We start from the raw sequence: 17,585 nt of genomic DNA on the forward strand, positions 1-17,585 counted from the left end.
CTCCAGGGACAGAACCTCCTTAAGGTACCAAATTGTCAGAAGTCTGTGTGCTTCATCTGCGTTCATTCCCAGTGGTTCTTGACTTGAGTGAGTTTCCATGTCAGCCTTCCCAGGCCTTCAGATGTCACGTGATGTGGGGTATCACTGGAAGATGAGACTAAGAAAAACTGATTAAGGGCTGTGGAAAGCAAGGACTCCCATATAAAACTTCTCCAAAGGACTTGGCAATATACAGATGTCTTTAACTGGCATTCATGTCCATGCAAAGTCTATGCAAAGGTCAGAAGTTCCAGAGGTGGCCAGTATGACGGCTGCTAGGAAGAAAATGAGAAAGGGGTTTGTTTTTCAGGTGGGAAAAAGGAATCCTGGCAAGAGTTAGGTAAGAGGGTAAGATCCTAGTCAATAGGGCTGAGGTCCAGAGCAAAGCATCGTCCTAATATGAAACTTGAGGCTGCATAAGAAGCAAGTACAGCCCAGTCTTGCAGAATAGGGATCCACATTCCAGCTTAGCTGAGGGCTGCAGCATCATGAACTGCAACACCTGGAGTTCACCCTAGGCCACCAGAAATATACAGCAGCAAAATAATTTCCATATCATAGGACTGGTGGGTCAGAGCTGCGTCCTGAGTCAACCTGGCTTAAGTTCTAGGCAGAGAGAGACTTCAGGTAGAAGAAATCAGTATCTACTCTGAAGTGGGCTGGAGAAAGCAGGGGATGAAACAAACGGAGTTCCCTTTACCTCAATAAGTCTGTGAAATAAATAACAAAGATGAGCATGAGGCTCCTTATGTCCTAAGAGCAATACCATTACTGACTTATAGATGGCCCTCTCTTAAACCATTCCATGGCCCCTTTAGAAATTAAGCCAGTATGTGATGTTTTTAGTAGCTTGAAGAGATCCATTTATCCTTTACCTCTTAAGTATACTAGGCAGTCAATTGTAAGATGTGAATTTTTTTCACATTTTAACACCTCTAATAATCAACTATTGTCTCACAACCACTGCTGGCTGTCATGGCAGACTGTCATTTCCTGTATGCACATGAACTTGGGTGCTATTCCTGGGGCTTGTCTGAACAGCTGGAAACTCAAAGCATTTCAGTCCATACAGCGTCCAAGGATCACTTGAAGAAGTATGATTCCTGGTTGCCATTTTCTGGTAAGATAAAAAAAATGCATGCATCAAAACATGTGAAAAAGTCTCAGTAGCCCTAAGAAAAATCCAAGAGACACAGTGAAGAACATTTCTTTGAAAGCTCTTGACAGCAGAGAGGGCAAAAGTGAGTGGGAAAACATGGACATTGATGACAGAACTGAAAAGCTATTCAGAAAAACCAGATCCTCAGTTTGAATAAGTTTTAGGAATTGAGAAATATAAATGAAATTCTTATTCCCTCAACTGACTGAATGGACCTCATCTTGGCCAAGGGGACCCAGAAAACCTTGAAAACTGAATTCTCAGGAGGATGGGTGTTCAGACACACCTACTAATACCCCCTTCATCACTAATGTCCATTAGGCTTTTTTCCCTTAAGGACTAAACAAAAACCAGCCCTCTGGAAATATTGCTCCACCCCTGATATTAACCAACTGCCTGACGTTTTCCCTCCCTTTTGCAGTTTCAGCAAAACAACTGACCAGCATTCCTTCCTGATAAGAGACTGCCATACATGAAGTGGTTCTGGCCAGTCTATGGAGAATGCAGTGAAGGTTTTCATGTCTTCTGCTTCACTTTTTGACCGTAGGAGGCCAAAATCTCCACCTTGGATCATGCTAACACCACCATTTATTGAACAAGGGTCCCATGGAGAAGCATGAAGCTCAGTTGTGCATGTGCATGTTTCTCCTTTCATAAATATGACGACTCTTCCCATAGCTTGTTGAATATGTATATTTGGCCACCCCATTCAGCATAAATTCCTGCCTTACTCTTCAAGTGTCATTCCAGGATTCTGACAGGAGGGAGGCTACACTTCCCAGCCTGTCAGAATGGCCACCCTGCAGGCTGCAACTCTTTATGAGAAATAAAGCTCTCCTTTCCAAATTTATGAATCTTATCTTTCTTCAGTTATCAGAATGTATTAACCAATTTGTTTTGTTTATATCTCCCTTTCTATGGGATGTGCAACAGTGATATATGTTTCTTAAAAACATGTATAAGTCTAAAAGAATCATTTCAATAAGTTTAAAGACTCTAAATGATAAAAAGTGTAACACTGCTTAATTTGAAGAAAATTTTCTTTATTAGCAGTACACAAAATATAGTGGCTTAAGATCAAAAGCATTTGGATTTAATGAAATACACCAGCACTTCTCATTCTCCCAGGTTGTATCATTTTATTTAATCCCATCAAGAACCATTTTTTACAACTGTCACTTCATTTTCCATGTTCCAACCAAACTGACCTTCCTGAAGTGACTCAAATGTGCTGTGGCAGAGAATGCTCATGCTTGCTAGTGTCCCTGTTTTGCCTCTTATTCCAGAGCACAGGCTAGATGGTAAATCCCAACGCTTTGTAATTGTAATGTGTATGAGTTCTGAACAATGGCACATTTGTGGAAGTGATATATGCCACCCTCAGGCCTGGTCTCCAAAACTACTCATGCAATACAAGTACTCCCTCTCTATGCCCTCTTTATACCGGACTTAAGATAATCCCTATCACAAATTTGGGACCCATTGGTAAAAGTAACAGGACCCTCCTCAGCTTGGATCCCTAAATCCAAGTGGATTTAAGTGGAGCAGAAGTCCCATACTTAGTAACACCCACTAGGTTCCTCTACAAATAAACAAAAGATAAACTTCAATTGCATGAGGCCATTGAGATATGGTGTATTTTATATTGTTATCATTGTTGTCAAAGTAGTTATCTTATCCTGCCAAGCACATGCACACCTCCTGCTTTTGTACCTGCCAGTTCTTCTCCAGGCATTCATTGGCTCAATCTGTCGCCTTATTTATGTCTGTTTTAGAGAAAAACTCTTGTTTTTCCTCTGCTCTCACACCACAATTAACACAGAAGACTTCCACGACCAAATGTGTGGGGGTTTTCTCCCACACATCAAGCAGCAGACACTGGCTGGGTGTCCTCTAATTTAATTCTGACACTATCTTCCTCCATTTAGTGAATTCCAACAGGTTGAGGGCTCAGTCCCCAAGACTGCTCCCCCAGCTCCCAGACTTCAATAACAAGTCTGGGCCTCTGAAACTTCTGGCTGACCAGCTTCAAGTTGGGGTTCCCATGACTCACTCTTTGGGTTCAATTAATTTGCTGGTGTGGCTCACAGAACTCAGGAAAACACTTACTTGTGTTTACCAATTTGTGAGGCTATTACAAAGGATACAGATGAGGTATGACAGAAGGGGTACAGAGCTTCCATGCCCTCCCTGGGAGGTTCCTCCAGGAATCTCCAGGTGTTCAGCTATTGGGAAGCTCCTCAAATCCTGTCCTTTGGGCCTTTTATGGAGACATCATTGGTTGTCCATGATTGAAGCATGGACAACCATGTCAAAATGTGATTGGACATAAAGAATAATATCTAAGCCCAGCAAGACCTATCTGTTCAGATTCTTCTTGGTCTTTCTGTGCAGCAATCTTTCCTCCAGAGTATGGGGAAGGACCCTCTCTGGAATGAGGGTCTTATGATTTACAATGATATTAGAATCTTGCATTAAGTAGGTGAAAGGAGGACATGAGAAGATCAGAGACAAAGATTTTGTTTCTGAGGCCTAAAGCACCCCAACATTATAACAAAAGACTATAACAAGGGTGATGGGAGTTATAAACCAGGAACCATGGATGAATACATGCATACAGATATAAAACACACCATAGGGTCTATTCTGAAATGTCACATCCTCAGAGAGGCCATCTCTGACTTTCCTATCTCTTTAATCCCTTATGTGGCTTTATTTTTCTTCATAACTACCAATGAAAAAGAGTCAAACTCTGTAAAATATTTGAAAGGATCTATTCTGAGCCGAATATGAGTGACCAAGGCCCAAAGCACAGTCTCAAGAGGTCTTGAGAACATGTGCTAAAGGTGGTTGGGTTACAGATTTATTTTATAATTTTAGAGGGACAGAAGTTACAGGCAGACATCAATCAATAAATATAAGGTATACATTGGTTCAGTCTGAAAAGATGGGACAACTCAAAGTGGGGGTTTGTGGGTCATATGTGGATTTAAAGATTTACTGATGGTAATTGGTTGAAAGGGTTAAACTCTGACTGAAGAGTTGAAGCCAGCAGAAAGAAATGTTTGTAATTAAGATTCGGGATGGAGGGGTGGGCTTGTGGAAGCCAAGGTTCTTATTATGTAGATGAAGCCTCCCAGTCGCAGACTTCAGAGAAGAAATGATAAATGTCTTTATCAAGCCCTAAAAGGTTCCAGGCTCTTAGTTAAATCTCTCCTGGATCAGGAAAAGACCTGGAAAGGGAAGAGGATTCTCTATAGAATATGGTTTCCACATGAGAGACAGCTGTGCAGGGCCATTTCAAAATATGTCAAAGAAATACATTTTGGAGTAAAATACTTTTATTTCTTTCAGGGCCTGCCATCTGTCATGTGATACTATACTAGAGACAGGTTGGTATTTGACATCTTATTGCTACAAAGAGGCCGTTTTGTCAGTCTTAAAATTTCTGTTTTAATGTCAATGTTGGTCAATTGTGCCTGAATTCCATAGGGAGAAGATTACAATGAAGCATGTCTGATGTGATGCCCACTTCCCATCATGGCCTGAACTAGTTTTGCAGGTTTACCTTAGAATGCCCTTGGTCAAGACTGGGGGTCCATTCAGTTAGTTGGGGAGCTTAGAATTTTATTTTTGGTTTACATAATGTTTATCACTATATAATATTACATTGTAGGTTTATCTGCTGTTTGCTTCCTCTAAAGAATATTAAACTCTTTTTTTCAATTGGTGTACTCTTGTGCCCATACCCTAGAAGAGTACCTAGTATAAAGTATTGTCTCCGTAAGTACTTCTTGATGACATTAATGAATTAATTAGCTATAAGTAACTAGTAGAACAGGTTAAGTCACTGTGCTCATGTTCAAGAAGGAAACTAAGTTACAAACAGATTAAATGTCATCCCACAGTGCTAAGCAGTAGCAAAAATGAGGTTGGCCCTAGCTTTCTAAAGTTTAGGGGAGTTTTTCAGTTTGTTTTCCACTATACCATACAAACTTCCTCCACAAATTTGAAGTTCTAGATAGTTGGTATACCAACTACATACTTGGAAAATGTAGAGATCATAAACAAGCAGGTAAACATTTTTAATTACCTTCAAAACTCTAGATGTGAAAAGAGCTGACCACAATATCTCCTATCTTTTCTTTTTTTCTTTTTTTTTTTTATTTTTTTTATTTTTTTTATTTATTTATTGTTTTTTAAATTTTTTTATTATACTTTAAGTTCTAGGGTACGTGTGCATAACGTGCAGGTTTGTTACATATGTATACTTATGCCATGTTGGTGTGCTGCACCCATCAACTCGTCAGCACCCATCAATTCATCATTTATATCATGTATAACTCCCCAATGCAATCCCTCCCTCCTCCCCCCTCCCCATGATAGGCCCCAGTGTGTGATGTTCCCCTTCCCGAGTCCAAGTGATCTCATTGTTCAGTTCCCACCTATGAGTGAGAACATGCGGTGTTTGGTTTTCTGTTCTTGTGATAGTTTGCTAAGAATGATGGTTTCCAGCTGCATCCATGTCCCTACAAAGGACGCAAACTCATCCTTTTTTATGGCTGCATAGTATTCCATGGTGTATATGTGCCACATTTTCTTAATCCAGTCTGTCACAGATGGACATTTGGGTTGATTCCCAGTCTTTGCTATTGTGAATAGTGCCGCAATAAACATACGTGTGCATGTGTCTTTGTAGTAGAATAATTTATAATCCTTTGGGTATATACCCAGTAGTGGGATGGTTGGGTCATATGGTACATTTAGTTCTAGATGCTTGAGGAATTGCCATACTGTTTTCCATAATGGTTGAACTAGTCTACAATCCCACCAACAGTGTAAAAGTGTTCCTATTTCTCCACATCCTCTCCAACACCTGTTGTTTCCTGACTTCTTAATGATTGCCATTCTAACTGGTGTGAGATGATATCTCATTGTGGTTTTGATTTGCATTTCTCTGATGGCCAGTGATGATGAGCATTTTTTCATGTGTCTGTTGGCTGTATGAATGTCTTCTTTTGAGAAATGTCTGTTCATATCCTTTCCCCACTTTTTGATGGGGTTGTGTGTTTTTTTCTTATATATTTGTTTGAGTTCTTTGTAGATTCTGGATATTAGCCCTTTGTCAGATGAGTAGGTTGCAAAAATTTTCTCCCATTCTGTAGGTTGCCTATTCACTCTGATGGTAGTTTCTTTTGCTGTGCAGAAGCTCTTTAGTTTAATTAGATCCCATTTGTCAATTTTGGCTTTTGCTGCCGTTGCTTTTGCTGTTTTAGACAGGAAGTCCTTGCCCATGCCTATGTCCTGAATGGTACTACCTAGATTTTCTTCTAGGGTTTTTATGGTATTAGGTCTAACATTTAAGTCTCTAATCCATCTTGAATTAATCTTCGTATAAGGAGTAAGGAAAGGATCCAGTTTCAGCTTTGTACTTATGGCTAGCCAATTTTCCCAGCACCATTTATTAAATAGGGAATCCTTTCCCCATTTCTTGTTTCTCTCAGGTTTGTCAAAGATCAGATGGCTGTAGATGTGTGGTATTATTTCTGAGGACTCTGTTCTGTTCCATTGGTCTATAGCTCTGTTTGGGTACCAGTACCATGCTGTTTTGGTTACTGGAGCCTTGTAGTATAGTTTGAAGTCAGGTAGCGTGACGCCTCCAGGTTTGTCCTTTTGACTTAGGATTGTCTTGGCAATGCGGGCTCTTTTTTGGTTCCATATGAACTTTAAAGCAGTTTTTTCCAATTCTGTGAAGAAACTCATTGGTAGCTTGATGGGGATGGCATTGAATCTATAAATCACCTTGGGCAGTATGGCCATTTTCACGATATTGATTCTTCCTATCCATGAGCGTGGTATGTTCTTCCATTTGTTTGTGTACTCTTTGATTTCACTGAGCAGTGGTTTGTAGTTCTCCGTGAAGAGGTCCTTTACATCCCTTGTAAGTTGGATTCCTAGGTATTTTATTCTCTTTAAAGCAATTGTGAATGGAAGTTCATTCTTGGTTTGGCTCTCTGCTTGTCTGTTACTGGTGTATACGAATGCTTGTGATTTTTGCACATTAATTTTGTATCCTGAGACTTTGCTGAAGTTGCTTATCAGCTTAAGGAGATTTTGGGCTGAGACAATGAGGTTTTCTAAATATACAATCATGTCATCTGCAAACAGGGACAATTTGACTTCTTCTTTTCCTAACTGGATACCCTTGATTTCTTTCTGTTGCCTGATTGCCCTAGCCAGAACTTCCAACACTATGTTGAATAGGAGTGGTGAGAGAGGGCATCCCTGTCTTGCGCCAGTTTTCAAAGGGAATTTTTCCAGTTTTTGCCCATTCAGTATGATATTAGCTGTGGGTTTGTCATAAATAGCTCTTATTATTTTGAGGTACGTTCCATCAATACCGAATTTATTGAGCGTTTTTAGCATGAAGGGCTGTTGAATTTTGTCAAAAGCCTTTTCTGCATCTATTGAGATAATCATGTGGTTCTTGTCTTTGGTTCTGTTTATATGCTGGATTACGTTTATTGATTTGCAAATGTTGAACCAGCCTTGCATCCCAGGGAAGAAGCCCACTTGATCATGGTGGATAAGCTTTTTGATGTGCTGCTGAATCCGGTTTGCCAGTATTTTATTGAGAATTTTTGCATCGAAGTTCATCAGGGATATTGGTCTAAAATTCTCTTTTTTTGTTGTGTCTCTGCCAGGCTTTGGTATCAGGATGATGTTGGCCTCATAAAATGAGTTAGGGAGGATTCCCTCTTTTTCTATTGATTGGAATAATTTCAGAAGGAATGGTACCAGCTCCTCCTTGTACCTCTGGTAGAATTCAGCTGTAAATCCATCTGGTCCTGGACTTTTTTTGGTTGTTAGGCTATTAATTGTTGCCTCAATTTCAGAGCCTGCTATTGGTCTATTCAGGGATTCAACTTCTTCCTGGTTTAGTCTTGGGAGAGTGTAAGTGTCCAGGAAATTATCCATTTCTTCTAGATTTTCTAGTTGATTTGCATAGAGGCGTTTATAATATTCTCTGATGGTTGTTTGTATTTCTGTGGGGTCGGTGGTGACATCCCCTTTATCATTTTTTATTGCGTCTATTTGATTCCTCTCTCTTTTCTTCTTTATTAGTCTTGCTAGCGGTCTGTCCATTTTGTTGATCTGTTCAAAAAACCAACTCCTGGATTCATTGATTTTTTGGAGGGTTTTTTGTGTCTCTATCTCCTTCAGTTCTGCTCTCATCTTAGTTATTTCTTGCCTTCTGCTAGCTTTTGAATGTGTTTGCTCTTGCCTCTCTAGTTCTTTTAATTGTGATGTTAGAGTGTCCATTTTAGATCTTTCCAGCTTTCTCTTGTGGGCATTTAGTGCTATAAATTTCCCTCTACACACTGCTTTAAATGTGTCCCAGAGATTCTGGTATGTTGTATCTTTGTTCTCATTGGTTTCAAAGAACATCTTTATTTGTGCTTTCATTTCGTTATGTACCCAGTATTCATTCAGGAGCAGGCTGTTCAGTTTCCATGTAGTTGAGCGGTTTGGATTGAGTTTCTTAGTCCTGAGTTCTAGTTTGATTGCACTGTGGTCTGAGAGACAGTTTGTTATAATTTCTGTTCTTGTACATTTGCTAAGGAGTGCTTTACTTCCAATTATGTGGTCAATTTTGGAATAAGTGCGATGTGGTGCTGAGAAGAATGTATATTCTGTTGATTTGGGGTGGAGAGTTCTATAGATGTCTATTAGGTCCGCTTGGTGCAGAGATGAGTTCAATTCCTGGATATCCTTGTTAACTTTCTGTCTCGTTGATCTGTCTAATGTTGACAGTGGAGTGTTGAAGTCTCCCATTATTATTGTATGGGAGTCTAAGTCTCTTTGTAAGTCTCTAAGGACTTGCTTTATCAATCTGGGTGCTCCTGTATTGGGTGCATATATATTTAGGATAGTTAGCTCTTCCTGTTGAATTGATCCCTTTACCATTATGTAATGGCCTTCTTTCTCTCTTTTGATCTTTGATGGTTTAAAGTCTGTTTTATCAGAGACTAGGATTGCAACCCCTGCTTTTTTTTGTTCTCCATTTGCTTGGTAGATCTTCCTCCATCCCTTTATTTTGAGCCTATGTATGTCTCTGCATGTGACATGGGTCTCCTGAATACAGCAGACTGATGGGTCTTGACTCTTGATCCAGTTTGCCAGTCTGTGTCTTTTAATTGGAGCATTTAGTCCATTTACATTGAAGGTTAATATTGTTATGTGTGAACTTGATCCTGTCATTATGATATTAACTGGTTATTTTGCTCGTTAGTTGATGCAGTTTCTTCCTAGCCTCGATGGTCTTTACATTTTGGCATGTTTTTGCAATGGCTGGTACCAGTTGTTCCTTTCCATGTTTAGGGCTTCCTTCAGGGTCTCTTGTAAGGCAGGCCTGGTGGTGACAAAATCTCTAAGCATTTGCTTATGTGTAAAGGATTTTATTTCTCCTTCACTGATGAAATTTAGTTTGGCTGGATATGAAATTCTGGGTTCAAAATTCTTTTCTTTTAGAACGTTGAATATTGGCCCCCACTCTCTTCTGGCTTGTAGAGTTTCTGCCGAGAGATCTGCTGTTAGTCTGATGGGCTTCCCTTTGTGGGTAACCCGACCTTTCTCTCTGGCTGCCCTTAAGACTTTTTCCTTCATTTCAACTTTGGTGAATCTGGCAATTATGTGTCTTGGAGTTGCTCTTCTGGAGGAGTATCTTTGTGGCGTTCTCTGTATGGTCTCCCAAAATATCTCCTGGAAACCTATTAATAAATAATCTTCAAACATTTGGCCAAAATCCTATCCCTCCCAGAATTCCTAAATGGTGGACTTAAAATTTAGTCTCTCTTTTCTTGTCCAGAGAGAACAGTCAATCAATGACTTCATATACTGTATCACTGAGTTCCTCTTGTAACTTTAATGTTTTCATTTAAGTATTAGTGCCAGGTCCAGATTTGGGAAAATCCTGAAATTGCTAAGTATTCATTTTTTTGCCATTCTTTAGCCCTTTCTGCACCAAAGATCAGATATGGGTGCTTGACTTCCAGGACAGTACTGTATGCACTAGTCAAACATTCACCAAAATTTGTTCCCCAGAAGACTAATTGTATGAGATGGTCCATTATTTTGTGCTCAGAGAAGTTGGGGGAACCTTGCATCTTATACCCCCATCATGGATTTATGCTGCATAAATATGTATTGAAGGCTTGAGAAGCACATAGGTGTTTAACTTTATTTAAGCCAGAATTTCCCAAAATTATTTGACTAACAAATGTCTTTTTTCTCTTTTAATGCCTATAGCTTCCCACTGAATTACTGTTCCTTGAAAGGTATTTTGAAGAATGTTGCTCTTGGTTTTTATAATCCCAGTCACACACAATTTCCCAACCACTCAAAGCCAAATAATGGTAACAACAACACAAAAAATCAATTTACAATTTAAAATAATTGACACCACAGAGCATCTGCATTTGCATCTCTGGGGCTGCTGCAGTCCTGGAACTGCCCTTGATGGCTCTGCTTTCTCCTGACCTTCCTCTGGGCTCTCTGTCAGCTCCCTCTGGCCAGGTCCAGCAGTACTTGTCTCTTAAGAGCCATGTAATGACTCTGACCTGAACAGACACAGCTATCTAAATTCTTTCCTTCATTTCTCTGTATTTCAACCTTTCTCCCAGGCTATCTGCTCCAGGTTCTAAATGTTCTCTGCCATGTAAACAATTGCCTGGTGAACAATGATTAATTTGATGATGGAAGGAGTCAGGATGGCTCAGAGCCAGAAAAACAATCACTTGTGGCTCTCTGGTCAACTCCAATTACCTCTACTAATGAAAGAGAGAAATGATCTTTACAAATCCCAAACCATGAAGTTGTGGGGGTTCCAGCTGAAGACTGCTTTGGATTTTTTTGTGATTGAACTTTTTTAAATCCAAAGAGGACCCCGCTTGTGGCCATTTCGGCCAAAGGGCCATTATGGAATCTAACTGACTTTCAGAGCCTCATCCATTCAAGCCCTGGGCCAACTGTTCCCATAAGAGAAAATGGCAAGGACAGACAACTTCAGCATCAGGGAAAATGCCACCTGACTGAGCCTCATAGGAAGTTTTTGGAATTATAAGATAAAACTTGGATAGTGCTGCTGCACTGAGCAAGTGCCAGCTACCTGCCCCATGTCCTGCATTCTATAGAAGATGGCAACTTGTATTGCATGAATCCAACCCTCCAAATTTTAGATCCTGGAAATAGGTACAGCTGGTTTTTGAAAGCAAAAAGTGAGAAAAAAAAAATACCCACACAAGTTCTAGGAACAAGTTTTATTTTTGCTGCTGGTTCTATTTTCAATCATTTTGGAGGGTCAATGTTCATTCTCAACTCCTTCAAGGGTTTGTAACTTGGCTGCTTTGGGGATGGCTGAGTCACATTTTATGACATCAGCTTAGAAAATGCTGTGGCTTTTCAGACTCTTCAGAGGACACCCTTAGGCTGGAGTTAACAACTTAGGCTTGAAGCTAGTTAGACATGGGGTATGGTCAGGTCACAGTGCTTAGTAACTTCAGAAAGCTTCCGATGGATAAAAAGGTGGTACTCAAGAAGGTAACTGGGAGGGGTGCAAGACACCAGTGAAAACAGCAGAAATAGTAGATTAAAATAATAATCACAAGAGTAACATAGGACAGCAATTTTGGGCATGTACAATAAAAAAAAAGACAAGGTAATTAACAGAACTTGTAGATCTATGGAAATGCTTAACAAATGAGGGGAAGCATGAAAGAGAACCACTATAAAACATGGCTCTTTCCTTATGAGCCTACTCTGAAACAAATGGAGCAAAGGAGTAAAAGAGTTAAAAACTTTGGGCATAATTCCCTTTGAATTTGTTTCTGTGACTTTTCATTCTCCAGAGGACACCTTTAGGTGGAGTTAACTTAGGCTTGAAGCTAGTTAGACTTAGCATCTAACTAGTTCTGGTCCCTTACTAAAAAAAGCATCCAATATTTTTTTTAATTGGCCAATAATATTCACTCTCTCATAATAAAGATGGATAGAAATAATTTTACTCACATTCATTTTTATCTAACATTCAATGAAATCTTCAACCAATCAGTCCTATCCTTAGCTTGCATTGAAAATATCACTATTGAAGGTGACTCCTGTGTACAGAAAATTTTATTCTGCATCCTCCCCCTGCCACCAAAGCTAACTAAAACAATGAGTGACCCATGCTTTTCAAGGTCATTTTGTGTCCTTGACACTGCCCCTGCTTCCTCTAGGTTCCCTTCCATTCTCCTTGCTCACCTCCAAACTCCAGATAGAGAGGAAGAAACCCAGGAAATGTGGAGCTTCAAATGTGCTTAAAACTGCAATATCACCCAATCTGAAATTGATTACAGGGAATGTAAGCGGCTGTTTTAAGGCTATTACTAAGGTTTTCTCAAAGAGTTAATAGAAATTTTGTTTGTTAGCTTTTCATATACAATCGTATATGATCTTGTGACTTATGTAAAACATTACAATAACGTATTTGAGAAGTAGCAACTCAAGATTTTTCCCGACTTGAGTTGTTACTTGAGTAACAAAATGTGTGCCATTTTCCTTTTCCCCAGAAGAAACACATATACTCATATTGATCTGCTGTCAAAAGGTGATTCCTGTACAAAATTAGCCTCCAAATCATCTTGCACCTAACTAGATGTTTTGAGTACAAACATGAGGATGATTCATCTTTTCAAAACAGAATGTAGCTGGCAAAAATGTTGTATTGCTTTAACTTCTCATTTTGGATTTGAAAAAAAGGGCAGCTCAGCTATTACTGAATGAACTACTTATTCTTCAACATTGAGTCTGACTTGACCAGGAGGGCATATAAACAGTCAGCTTGCTTTAAGAACAGCTGGTTGACTCACTGATTACAGTCAGCAAATTTTCTAGCTGTGTCAGGGACTGCCTGGGATTGCAACCTGGGAAGTAAAGATACTCCTTAAGCAGATGAGACTTCTGAAATCAGCCAGTTGCTAATGAAACACAGAAGTTCAAGGCCTTACGTGGCCAAAACTCATCATATGGCCCACATTAGCCTATTCTTTGTGTGTAAGATTCAGCCACCTGAGAGAACCTAATTATTCTTTTGCCATCAGCTTCATCAACATCATGATCATCACCCAAAATAATCAAACTCCGACCTGCACATGGTGCTGTACCTTACAAGCACAAGGCAAGCAATGTCTGCCTCCCCAGGCCTCCCACAATGTTCTTTCTGAGTCTACTTTTCCACCACATATCGGAATAACGGTGCAGGTGTGTGCCAACATGCACTTCTTCTGCAGTCTGTGAGCCCCTCAACTGGAGATACTATTGTTGTGGTTCAATCAGGCTGGTGGGAAAAATATTAGAGATAGTTATAGAGATAGACACAAATCTTGGAAGGCCAAGAAGTTTGCGTAACTTTGGTAATAGATCTGGCTGACGGTGGCCTGCTCCCTTTACCTTTAGTTAGACAAATTAAAGTAGTAACAAAGGAAGGCAGAGTAGTTTACCTAGCTAGCTTGTTTACTCATGTGGTCTTAGGACTAACCTTTGATGTACTGCGGGTGCTTAAGTGCGTTTTACTTGGGAAGTCCACAATGTCAATTACCCTCTAAAGGTGTTGACTCAAGCCACTGTTAATTAATCCTACTGAATAAATGTGAGTCTCACTAGCTGGTCAGTGCCATAGTGGCAACTGTTTACAGCACTCAGCAGGGAGTCTGTAAGCGGCTCCAGACACCCTCAGCTGGACTGGCAAAGCAGAATATCTGTGTGTCAGTGTATGTTATTCATCCATCCCTGGGTCAGGTGTCTGCAATGGACAGACCCCCTGCAGCTGGTGGCCCTGTGTGAGGGGCACTGCTGCATACTATGACTCACACTAACTTGCACAGTGACGCACAATCCAAAGGAGGATCCCAAACTTCCTGCAACTGGAACCAAACCAAAATTCATCGTCCAACGTAACACATTAAAGTGATCATTTACAGAAAGACCCTTCAAGACACTCTGATAATTATACATTTATAAAAATTACACAGATATACATATATAAGCAAATCTCCACTATTTTCATTAATGAAAAAAGAACAAGCAATTAATCTAAAGCAGAACTTAATCAAGATACCATTAATATTTGCCTTAGGAATATTATATAATTTTTGCACAGTGATTTGATATGTGCTCAGTTCTCACTAAAATTAGTTTGTGTTTTCCAATCCCACTGTGTCAGGTCACAGGACAGTATAACTCAGCGTGTTCTGGTTGGCAAGGGACAGTCAGTGAAAAATGAATTAAGTGGTCCCATTAAACCCTAATATGAATAAACTATGTGTGATGAGTACATGCGTCTGTAAGTGTCTGAGGTATGACATAGTATATGTGAGTGTGTGTATGTTTCTGTGTGTACCTGTGTATGTGTATCCAGATCTCATTGTCTTTACTTTGGATACAAAGCTATGGCACAAGTGTGTTGGCAATCATCTTTTAAAAATAGCCCTTTCACATGGAGTTTGGTTGGTTTTAGTGATCAAGACTTAAATATCATGTAATGTGTGCCTAGTTTTGTTCTAAACGAGGGCCAGCAAATCATGACCTATGAGCTGAATCCAGGCTTGTTTTGGCAAATACAGTTTTATTGGAATACAGTAATTCCCATTTATTTACATATTATTTATTGCTGCTTTCATATTAAAATAGTTGTGACAGAGACCATATGGCCCACAAAACCTAAAACATTTTCAGTCTGGCCCTTTACAGAAAAAGTTTGATAACTCTTGTTAAAAGTACTTAACAACTACTAACTGCTACCTGTAAGGTTTCATCTGCATAACAAGACCACCTTTGCTAGCCAGGTTTCCTCTTCTCTTCCTCCCATTACCCATTTTACCACCATAACCTGTTTTATCACAATCCAAGTTCCTATTCTTTCTGTAACCTCAAGATGGTATACAAGCAACAACCATCTGACCATTTCTTTGAGTTTTTATATTTTAGATGACACCTGTGCACACATACACATCTGATAACATTTGTAAGCCTTTTTTATTCCCAGTGAATCTGTGTATTATCAGTTTGCTTTATAGACTCAAATCATTTCTCCTTCAGGGGAAAAATTTAAACTTCCCTACAGTAGATACTATTATTGAAAGAAATCATTTCTTTAAAACCAGCAAATTAAAAGCATTTTGATGAGGGCTTCATTAGCCTTATAAAGGTATGAATTAGAAAAGAATTAAAGAATTCACAACATCCCAGGGTTTATGTATCCAAACTACTCTGTGGACAATGAACTCGGGGAAGAAATAGAAAAAAAAAATCATATCAGAAAGCAAAACTAAATTACAAGGTACTCAAGAGAGGAAAGCTTATAGCTTTTAATGAATACTTTATAAGGAACATTGAAGAATGGTGTAAAAACAACCAAGAGAATGAAAATGGGATACAGAGGAAGTATAAACCGTGAAGAGAGAGTCACTGAAAAGGAAGATAGGCAAAGCAGATTGAACATTCATTTTACCAATTCGTGAAAAAGAAAATTTTTAAAGGAAACAAACTAATATTTAAGATGATAACATAACAAGTCTTTCTATAAATAAAGGAATGCCTGAATCTACAAACTGAAAGACCTACCAGACACAGGGGGAAATTACCCAGAATTATCAACTGTCAGACATGTTCTTATAAAATTATTACACCTTAAAGATCAAGATAAATATTCTCAGGGGCCTCCAGGCAAAAAGGCAAAATAACTTTAAAAGGTAAAAAAAAAAAAAAAAAAGATTGTCCTCAAACTTCTCAGAAACAATTTTAAAAGCAAAACAATAGTGGAACAGCATTGTTAGAAAACGTCAAGAAAAAGTGTAAATGAAAGATATTATACCGAATCCAGCTGTTTTTCAAGTTTCAAAGCCATAGAAATGCAGTTCTGAATGGCATGTGAAGGAAATACTATACACATGTGCCCTTTCTAAGACATTTAATAGATGATAGACTTCATTTAACCAAAATTACATGCACATCCTTCAAAAGGATTGGCAGTGGGCGTTTTGTATTGTCAATTGTAGAGGTAAGAACAAAACAACAGTGGGTTATGGGCTAAGTAATAATATGTAAATATTATATATTCTGACAAGCCAAAAGAGTGCAACTGAAAAGTGGGACCAAAAGGGACAAAGTAGGCCAGGTGTGGTGACTCACACCTGTAATCAGGCCAGGCAGTGCCATAATCCCAGCACTTTGGGAGGCTAAGGCGGGCAGGTTGCTTGAGCTCAGGAGTTTGAAACCAGCCTTGGCAACATGATGAAACCCTGTCTCTACGAAGATAAAAAATCAGTCAGGCAGATGGCATGTGCCTGTAGTCCCAGCTACATGAGGCTGAGGTAGGAGGATCACCTGAGCCTGGGGTGGTCAAGGCTGCAGTGAGCCATGATTTCGCCACTGCACTCCAGCCTAGGCAACAGAGTAAGACCCTGTCTCAAAATAAAATAAAATAAAATAAAGACTTTATAAAGAGAAACAAAACAAAAGGAACAAAATGGAAAATAGAATAAAATTATTACCTGTTGTGTACAGATAATAGACGGGAGTCAAAGGGCACCATTTAAAACTGATAGGTGGTAAAACTTAAGTAAAAATAAAGGGTATTGAACATAAATAAAATGTATTAATACAAAGGTAACTACTTAGAATAAAAATTTAAATTTTCCTAAATGCCAAAACAAAAATTTAAAAGTCAAAGAGGGTATACCAAATAGAGAAGGAGAAAAGCTAGTAAATTTAGGATAGTGCACATGGTAATCTCACTGTAAAACAGTAGGGTGGGCCGAGTGCGGTGGCTCATGCCTGGAATTCCAGTACTTTGGGAGCTTGAGGAGGGTGGATCACCTGAGGTCAGGAGTTCAAGACTAGCCTGGCCAACAGGGTGAAACCCCATCTCTACTAAAAATGCAAAAATTAGCCGGTTGTGGTGGCATGCACCTGTAATCCCAGCTACTCAGGAGGCCAAGAGGCAGGAGAATCACCCGGGAGGCAGAGGTTGCAGTGAGCTGAGATGGTGCCACTGTACTCCCGCCTAAGAAACAGAGTAATACTCTGTCTCAGAAATAAAGTAAAATAAAAGTGTGGAATTGAGACTAAACATTATAATATCAAAAAATGTGAATATGCATAAGGTATCCATTAATAAAAATGATATAAAAGTTGGTATACAAAACAAAACCTAACTCTATGCTATATATAAGAGATACACTTAAAATGAATAATTCAAAGACGCTAAGAGTAAAGAGGTAGCAAAAAGTGTACCAAGTAAAAGAAAGCAGAGGACACAGTGCCGTTACTAAAGTAGACTTCAAGCTGA

Source organism: Trachypithecus francoisi, unplaced genomic scaffold (assembly GCF_009764315.1).
Source record: "Trachypithecus francoisi isolate TF-2019V2 unplaced genomic scaffold, Tfra_2.0 Lachesis_group5, whole genome shotgun sequence".
NCBI lineage: Eukaryota > Metazoa > Chordata > Mammalia > Primates > Cercopithecidae > Trachypithecus > Trachypithecus francoisi.